The sequence below is a fragment of the Sturnus vulgaris genome, chromosome 20, assembly GCF_052056855.1.
Source record: "Sturnus vulgaris isolate bStuVul1 chromosome 20, bStuVul1.hap1, whole genome shotgun sequence".
Lineage (NCBI taxonomy): Eukaryota > Metazoa > Chordata > Aves > Passeriformes > Sturnidae > Sturnus > Sturnus vulgaris.
In genome coordinates, this window is record NC_142262.1 from 3,065,208 (window position 1) to 3,075,228 (window position 10,021).

A 10,021-nucleotide genomic window follows, 5' to 3' on the forward strand; every position below is an offset into this window, starting at 1 on the left:
CACCAGGAGCATCCTGGAGTGACGGGGCCCTGACATTCCAAGGCCAACTGACAGGAACTCAGATCCTTGCCTAAACAAACAGGACTCCAAACTTCACAAACATTTTAGGAGTAAAGTTTTTCAACTCTAAATACGTTGGGAGTTCATTTTCTCCTTTGTGTATTATGTACTTCAAAAACAACAGTACTCACCATAAAACATGTGGCCTAATGCAGCATTCATGACTTTTTTTTTTTTTTCCTGAATATTATTAGCATGTTTAGTAAAATCTGGGTAGAAATCGTGCTGTAGAAGATAATAGATTGAATTAAGATAACAGATTACTGAGTCTCAGATTTTAATAAAGAAGGGGCTCTCAGCTATGCCAGTCTGCCAAGAGGTGCCATTGTGCTTGTCTTTAAAATGTGAAGTGAAACAGATACTTCTGAAAAAGGAAAATACTGGGAGAAATACCAGCATACAGATTTGGGGAGTAAGCAAAGCAGAACAGGGACAAAATTGAAGCTAGGCAGAAACATCTCCCTGGGTAGACACTCCCACAGTTCTGTTTTCCTGATGAAATCTGAATTTTCCAGAAGTCCCCTTGCTGGCACAGCTGTGACAGTCGTTGTGTTCACACCAGACCAGGTCACAGGGCTGCTCTGACACTGGCACAAACCTGCTGCTCATTTTCTGGCTACTTCTCTTACCCAGTTTCTTCTGCCCTTGTGTTTGTCTCCCAGTTTTTCTGATGTAGAAGCAGAAATTCCTCTTTAATGTCGTTACCTCAGGTCCCCAAGCTTGTGACATATCTGCTGGCTTCTGGAGGTTTCTGTAACACTTGGGAAAAGGTACTGTGAACAGGCAGGGTTGGATGAAGCAGGGATTAGTTGTGTTACCCCTCCCTGGCACCCTCACATGCTCTGACCTTTCCCAAAAACTCCCACTGGCTGCTCAGAACCCAGAAACTTACAATGGCAAGGAAAACCTGAAGAATCCGGCCAGAATTTTCGTATCTTTCTAGAGACAGATGTTATTTATATAATATTTTTCACAAGATCTGGTTTTCTAGAGAACATGTATCAACAGAAGGAGAGGCATTAGAGCTGCTTCTCTTTCACTCCTGTTCGATGGCAACTCCCAACACCCACGTTGTCACCAAGATTCCCAAAAGGCAAATTGAAAATTGTATTGCACTGCAGCTGGGGTGGAAGTTTTGGGAGCTATGATTGAAAATTGTATTCTACTGAAGCTGGGGGGGAAGTTTTGGGGGATGTGTTTCCATCCCTGTGCTCCCAGACGGTTCCAGGGCAGCCAGGAGAGGCACAGGTCTGCCATGTAAAACTTCCAAGGCTTTTCAGGGATCAGATGGGATTTAACTGGCTCCTAGGCAAATTTTGTCATTTTTTCAGGCATCTGGATGCTTTTATATATCTTTGAGTGACCAGGGCAGGGTGGTGGGACTCCAGGACAACCATTTCACCCACCAGCCACGCTCGGTGCTCTGAGCAAAGTTGGCACATGTGTGAGAAGGAGAGAGCACATTCCCATGATAAAACACTCCTTCTTAATCCAGTTTGGGGTAAGAAATGCAGTTTAGCTTTCTAATTCTTCATTCTTTCCGGAAATGTAATTAAATTTCCTTTTACAAACTGAAGAAAGTTTTTTCTGGAAATCAGCTGTTAGTTTAAAAAAAAAAAACCTCATCACGTCTGAATGCTGCTGGCCTTAGAAATCCATCCTGGCTTTTGGGGTGAATCCAATTCAGTAATGCTGGGCTTCTCTAAAACTAGTAAGGTCGAGCAAGAGAGGAACTTGTGTTCTGGCTGGAAAGAGGACATGTCCAAGGATGGAATGGTACCAGTTGAAAAGTGTTTTCTGAGCCAGTGCCTCTGGATGCAATCCCAGTTAAATGCCATAGGAGACACATGCAGTGAGCAGGGAGGGCAGATCCTCCTTATTGTGCAAAGCATAGCATTGGAAATAATCAATAATAATGGTAATAATAATCCAATAATAAAGCTTTGATACGAGTAGAAAGCATATTGACAGTATATTGAGTTTACAGTAGGCTTTTGGACCTGCCAGGAGACTTCTGGAAATATTTAATAATGTGATTTTCAGTTCTTTTAGTTATTTGCATAAGTTATTGTACATAGGGGTTTTTGTCTCTTTGCAAACGTGAGTGTGGGCTGTGTTTGATGTGTCCCCTCTGTAGGTGGGCGCTGAGCTGCCAAGTAGTCAGAAAGTAAACAAGCTAAAAAGCACTTTTTTCCTTCGGCCCCACACTCGTTGATGGGATCTGAAATAGCTGAGTTGCAGAAATAAGTAAGATTTGACTCCATAAACATGAATGATTGCCTCGGTGTGCCAGTAACAATTGGGAATTAAATAGCCTTACCATGAATAATCATCATGCACTACAGCCCTCCTGTTCCCAGGAAAACCTTGAGAGGGAAAGGGCCACTTGTTAACCTCTCTGCCTCAGCCACCTGACCTGTAGGATGGGGGTAATAATATTTACTGACCCCACAGGGAGGGGTGAGGACTTCTTAGGCAATGTTTCTAATTCACTTTTAACCTGAAAAGAGTTGTGTAAGTATTATTATAATTTTTAATATTCAATCAGCTTCTTGGATTCACATGGTACTGCTGACTATACCATGCTGTTTCTACTTTTTTATAGAACTTTAGTAACTGCTGAAACCGTTTGAAGAGAAATAAAATCAGATCTGATACATTTCTTACAGAATCTGGAGTGCAGCTTTTGTACCTGGAGTCAGGGTGTGGTGGGGAGTGATGTTTGCTGATTGTGTAGGTCAGCTGCACTTTCCTCTTTTCCAGCTACTGAGATTTTTATGTGCAATTTAAAAATTCCATGTCGATGGAAGTCTTAGGGGAACTGATTCTTGGAGGGGGAGATTCCCTTTGGGTGAATAAATTCAGCACAGCTGTTTTCTAGTTTTTACTGACTCCTGCTGAAGGAGGAGCTCTGTTCTTTGTGCAGCTGGTCCGTCCATGACAGGTCCATCTTTTCTGGTGATATTTTAACTATTTATGTGTTGTAAATGTGTCGTTGTGCTTTTTTTTTTTTTTTTGACTTGTCTGTGACACTGTAGTTCAAATTTAAAAGAAAACTGCTCCAGAAGCTGTTTTTTTCTTCCACTGATGTCAGTTGACCTAAATAAATAAATTAAGTTAATGATTTGAAACAGTGCAGGATGAGCAGCAACAACATTGACACTCAGCTGCCATTTCTCACTCGGGTTATATTGGACACTCTGCAGCTGATGTTTCATTACTTTTATAATAATTAATGACAGGAACGTTTTAATAGAAAGGAAAATGATGTTCATGATTTTTACAAACATTTTCCTGAGAACTATTTGAATTTCTTTTCCTTCTCTCTGAACCCTTTGAGGTGACACTGCCAAGGGCTCCTTCCTTCCAGAGCTTCACCCACTCCTGCCTTGGCTTCCAGGGCACCCACAGAGCTCCCTGGGTGCTGAGTGCGTGGCCAGGAGCCCCAGTTCACTGAAAATATTAATTATTTTATGTGTTTGTACCCACTGTTGGCCTTGGAGTATAAAAACAATGTTCTTGCAGGGGTAATAAAAATTTAATCTATGGCTCGTTCCCCAAACCTTTCATTTGTTCTCTCATATGTTGTCAGAATGAATGTAAAAAAAAAAACAAAACAATTTCAACAAAATGAAGCTCCTTGGCTCTTTTTAAAATGTGCAATTCCCAGCACTCCGTGGTTTTGCACAACGATGCAGAGAACACCTGAAACTTCTCAAATGACTCTATGCTACTTTAATTTTTTTAAACTAAAAAATTTCGTAATCCCACCTTGAACTCATTAATATTTTTAATATTATTTTAAGACCCAAACGTTTATTTATATGGAGGAGAACATTATTTATTTTCGTACTATTTATCTGCAAGATGCTACTAGAAAATCTGGAGAGGCCATTCGTTTTTCAAAAGATTTAAAAAAAAAACAACCATTGGAAGTGTAGTGGGCAAGACTGATGTACAAATTGCAGCATCTTTTTTTCTTTTTTGTTTCATAATTCGCAGTATCTTCAATCTTTGTTTGCATGAAATGCTTTTGTTAAGTATTAATTGTAGTTTCAAAGCAAGTGTGTATGAATAAAAATACTGATCATTACTTTTGTGAGAGTTTGGTCTGCCTTGATTAAATTTCCCTTCTAAATTGACTCCCCCAGTGCCAGAGGCTGCAGAGAGATTGGTTTGATCAGTCTGGACCTTGATTCTTCAGAGACAGAATTTTAACCTGAGTTTTTGTTTCTTAATTCTTATCAATGAACCAAGAGGGGGGGGAAAAACCCAGCTTACCTAAAAAAAGCTTTTTCTTGGAGAGGATTTCTGTGTGCTGACCTCGGCGGTGCTGGGCTGCTCCAGGTGTGGGAGCCAAAGGGAAGAACAGTCCCAGGAGCCAAATGAGGGCTCACATGGGAGGGTTTGCTTCAAAGCTGGGTGAGAGACTTGGTGCTGCAGGGATGAGCCTTCCCCGGGAGCTGCCAGACCCAAGGAACCTCAAATTCCATTTATCTCCTTGGGTGTGGGAGCCCTGGCTGGTTCTGCCACCTCCTGCTGGGAGGAGGGGCTGTTCCAGTGATTGAGGACCCTCATGGGGACCCATTTGTGTCATGAAATACCTGATTTAGAACCCTGGGGGACCAGACACGACCTCCCATCCCACCACCCCACGCCTCGTTTACACTGACATCGTTTGTTTTCAAAACTTGAAAGCAATGTCCAAATATTGTGACAACTTGACAGACAGCTCCCTTTCCTGCCTGCTCTCACAGGATTGAATCTCATGTTAATTCAGTTATTGGGTTCGTTTCATTTGCAGAAGTCTGGCTGAGTTTGCCCAAAGGAATGGTTGAAATTCTGGGGTTTTTTTTTCCAGAGTCAGTGTTTCCACACTGCTTCACATCTGCCATCTAACGTGCTCAGCCTCTGAAGCCCATGAGCACATCATCTCATCTCAGAGATGAGCACATCTCAGCTTTGTGCAGGATCCATCACTGCCCTGAGCCTGGGGACACAGAGCTGGTGCCTGCAGGGCAGGAGGAAGGGGCTCCTCATCTCTGCACTCTGCCTGAGCTGCATCCCCCTCCCCTTGGCTGGCCAGGGCTTGTGGCCAAACCACCACAGTGCCCGTCCGAGGGGCTGCTGGCTTCTGGGGTGACAGCTTGGACGTGAACGATGTCCTTGGGGAAGGACAAGTCGTGGGTGGCTGGACACGGGCTCACAGGGGTGAGAGAGCCTCTGGCCACCCCGTGGGCACACTCTGAGCCCTCCCACCGCAGACTGGTGGTGTGAGCAGGACGATCCCAGCTCACAGTGGGATGAATCAGCTCTCACGAGAGGGTGGGGAGAGCCTGCGTGGGCTGCTTTGGTGTGACGGGGTGGGAAAAAGGGAAAATATCTGTAACAGTGCATTTTGTTTGACTCTTCCTAAGCGGGCAAGATTGAGCTGGTGGTTCTGAGGAAAATGAAGTGTTAAAAGCTTCTGCAGCAGAGGCTGGAGCTCTCCATGCCTGCCACATCCATGCATGAGAGCATCTCCATCAGGAATGTTTCCAGCACGATAAATCACACCGAGTGTTCATGCCTGCCTCCCCCAGCCCCAGCCTCTCTTCAGAGATTTGGGTGTTTGATTCGGAAATCTCAGAATATTTTTGCAGAGCTGGTGTGTGAGCTGCAAATAAAACCAGCTCCTCCGAGAACTGCTTGGGTAGCTGAAATGATGACTGCATTAATTACCACGAGGTAATTATAATCCCACCTGCTCCCTGGGGAGCTGTGGTAAAGCAAAGGCAAATCAATCAGGAGCCCAAATCAGGACAGCTGTTGCCATGTGTGCGTGGCTTGTCCTCAAAGGGATGTTTTCCCCGGCTGCATCTGTCACTTGTCACCTTCCCAAAGTGGTGCTGCACCCAAAGAAATGGGGATCTGATGAGGAGAGCAGGGCTGGACCCACAGAGTTACCTGCAAAGGTTTAGGTTTTTTTAATTTTTTTTTTTCCTTCTTTCCCAAAAGAAGGGCACGGAATGAGGCAGATCTCATGGGAAATGAGTCAATGCTGTCTCGGGGACTTGCTGCGTTTGCTGCCAGGGTGACAGTGTCAGACACCAGCTGCCACTTCCAGTGCTCCTTACTGGTCCCTGAGTCAGTGCCTGACATCCCCAGCAGAGGTGGTTCCACAGTCTGATGAAGGAGAGGAAATCATTCCAAAGCCAATTTAAAGCACCCTACCTGGGTGAGGAAGAAAAAAAAACCCATAAAAGCTGAACAACCCCACAGTGGAAGTTTGCTTAGAAATATTTTAGATCTTATTCTTGCCCATCAAGGCTGGCAAAAATCACTTCTCTCTTCACATGCTGGGAAAGAACTTTGTGTGTGTGTCTGAGAGAGAGTTTGGTCCACATCTGTCCTATCTTTCCTATTTTTCCTATTTGAGGCCTTGATCCATCCCCCCTTACCTTGCTCCTCTATTCAGAGCACTTCATAAAACTCGGTGCCCATAACAGGGAGACTTCCTAATTCATATAAACATTCTACAACAATTTATATAAAACTTCATCAAAACTTCAGCATTTCCAGGGACACCTCCACAAAAACACTCTTTTAACAGGTTACATTTGCTTCTCCTTCAAGTGTAACCGTGTCTGGGACACTGATTAGGTGTGATTTCAGGAAAAATCCATCAGAAACAGCTATAAAAGCAACCAGCAAGGACTGCAAGGGCAGAAGGAAGGAAAGGCCTGTGGTGAGAGCATCCCAAAACCCCTTGGATCTGTTTCTGGTCCTTTTGGGATAAGTCCTTTAGCATTCTTGTGCCTGATTGACACTAACATCATTAAAAGATTGGTAATGAATTTCAGTGCTATATAAATCACACAGAAAACTATTGCCCTTAATGCGAGCGTTACGAGGCTTTAATAATTAATGTCATCTAAACCTCTTTCCAAAACATGACCTTTGAAATCAGATTGCTGTGACCAGAGCCATCCCTCATCCTGCAAGCAGCTGCATTCCAGCCAGCCTGGAAAGCTCCAGTGGGGAACCTGGAACCAGTTCCAGGAAGAGCTCCCAGAGGGAACCTGTGCTGCTGGAACTCCACTCCTTGTGCAGCAGGATAACAGCAAACACCAGCAGTGAGGGAAAAGCGCTGCCAGCATCAGCTCCAGCCTGTCTCGTTGTAGGGCACTGCCCTGCACGGTGCCAGGTGAGATGTGGGCACTCCCTGCTCTTTCTCACCTGCCCTCCCGTGTGGAGATGCTCAGATCCCAGGGCACCAGGGGAACACCAGGGGCTAAATTCTGCACCTGGAAAACTCCTGAACTGGCACATCCTCCTCTGGTATGAGCTCACTTTAGCCCCATATGATGACAGAGGGTATTTTATTTTAAATAAAATCTCTACATTCCATTCACACGTGTGCCTTTGTTGTTGTGTGAGTCAGAGCCGCTCGGGGAGGCTGCGAAAGGCTCCACACATTTTTATTTTTTTTTTTTTAGGCTTTCACACAGCATGTGGGTGCTGGGTTAAAAATAATGTGGTGCCTCTCCCTGAGCTTCCTCCCCGGCAGTGGATCCAGGCAGAGGGATGTGCAGGGGAAACAGCAAATGGAGCTGCAGCTCCAACAGCCCACGGAGTTAATTCCTTTAATTTAGTCACGGTGCAAGCGGGATGTGAAAACCCTCCCAGGGAGAGGAGAAGGGCTGGTGTTCTTTGGTGCCGTGGGTTTTACGTCTTTCCCTGTTTTCAGTGTTTGAAAAATAAAACAATAACACTGCTGGGGTAAGGAGCAGAAGTTGTGCTGAGCTCCTTCCACACCCCAGGACCCGAAGCAGCCCATCCCACCTGCACAGTGCTGTGAGTGCTGTGGGTGTGCATCCCAAAGCCAAGCTGCTGGTGCCAGTTTTGCTGCCCAGACTGAAATTCCCCACAAACACCATCCATGAGAAACAAAACTCTCTAAAGTCTCCCTTACGAAGTGATTCCCAGCCCCTGGAAGCTGCCCCGTGGGTTCCCTGAGTGCTGTGCCAGGGCTGCTCTGCATCTCCCTGAGCCTCCCCCCGGCCGTGCTGCCCACGAAATGACAAAAAATAGCAGGAGCTGGAGCAGCTGGCATGGAGCATCCATCACCTCCCACACAAGCCACAGCAGCTCCAGCATCCCAGCTTGTTGCATTCACCTGCTCGCTCTCCTCTTTCCTCAGGCAAACACTGCAACTCCTGGCTGAGGCAGAGCTCCCCTCCCTGTGCCCAAAATGCTTCTCCCAGCCTGCTGTGCAGGTAGAATTGCTCAGTAGCTGCTGTCTGACACCAGATCGGAGCCATGGGTGGGCTCAGGGGTGGCTGCCCTTTGCTGGGTGGATTTGCTGTCCAGGTAATTCAGCACAGAAAAAATTTGAGGGAATAGGAGGGGAGGCAAACCTGAGGTTTCCTACCAGTGACAGGACCAGACCTTTTATTTCATAATAACCTGAATGCTTTCAAGGTGGCTTCTGTTGATAGGGAAAAGACCAAGGAAAATCATCCCTGCAGGTGTCACCTGTCAGAATCAAACCCTTGCAGCTGAAACGAGACGTGCCCACCACCTCCCCCTGCACTGCTGACAGCCCAGGGAGAGCTGCTGTAACGAATCACTTCTGTTCTGAGCCACTAATGAACCTCAAATCCCTCCTCAGTAATAAGGTTTGACCTTGGGTGCATCCTAAAAGCTGCTGCTGAGGTGTCCATGGAGCTTCAAGCTTCCGCACTGATTAAAGAGTGGCACAAAGGGCTGGCAGAGCTGCTCTGGCTGGCTCGGTCCAGCCCTGCAGGGTCTGGCACAGCTGTGGAACATCCTGGCCTGGGCAAGGTCCCACCCAGCCTCACTTGCCCCACATGTGGCTGTGGAGGAGAATCCACAGGAGGGGAGAGTCCAGAAGGAACAGTGAAAAGTGGGGAAGGAAAAACGATGCTGTCAGCTGGTGGTATGTGAAACAATAAAGTGAAACAGCTATTGCAGGATGTGGCAAAGTCCTGCCCCAAGGTTTGGGGGGATGCTGAGAAGATGTAAAATGCTGATTGTCCTGTCTGGGACAGCCTTGCCAAGTTTCTGTCCAAGAGAAGGATTTTCCACTTCACTGGTTTTTCCCATCATCATGGAAATCCATGTCATGGGGAGGAATTCTGGAGAGCTGCTAATGAGGTGGGAGAGTTTATTTGTGCTGCTGGGGTTTTTGGGGGGCATCACTGGTGCTGTCTCTGATCCTGGCCCTGGGATGCCTGTGGGAAATGTTTGTGGTGTGAGTGCTGGCATTGTGCATGTGCTTTGCCAGGGCAGAAGTTGCTGTGTGGGACAAGCAGCAGCAGAAAATCCACCCGAGTGTTTCAATGCAAGCGCATTTTCATGGAAACAAAGGGGAGGGGAAGAAACTGAAGCTCAGAATGTGTATTTCTAATTGATTATATGCATGGCTGCTGGGGGCCTCTCACACTGTATGGTTAATTATGTCACTGTGTGAGCCATAGCTTTATTTGTGTTGTATTGCAATGATCCAGAGCCCAGGCAGCAGCAGAGCAGGTTGTCTGTCTGGAGAAAAATTAAAGTCTGCTTTGTTTGGGTTTCTTTTTAACAATATAGAGAAAAGAAAAATGATGAACAACCAATTACTGTGATAAAACCATCTACCCTGATAGCACAGGGGGAACATCCAGTTCTAACAAGCCTCCTGTAGCTTTGTGATTTTATTGGTAATTCCCTGCTCATCATCTCCATCCCAGGGAAGCCTTTTTCTCCTGGGATCCCCAGAGGGCATTGCCCCTCTGGCTGCCTTTTCCAGTGCAGAATCCATTCTGCTGACCAAATCCCTGCTTTGTCTTTACTGTCAAACCCCCGAGGGATTTGCTGCTTTAAATTATTCCTCAAATGGGAATAAGAGCCCAGGAAAACATGCTGAATTCACTATAATTTAAGTATTGCTGTAACTTTATGTGAAAGAACTTATGTG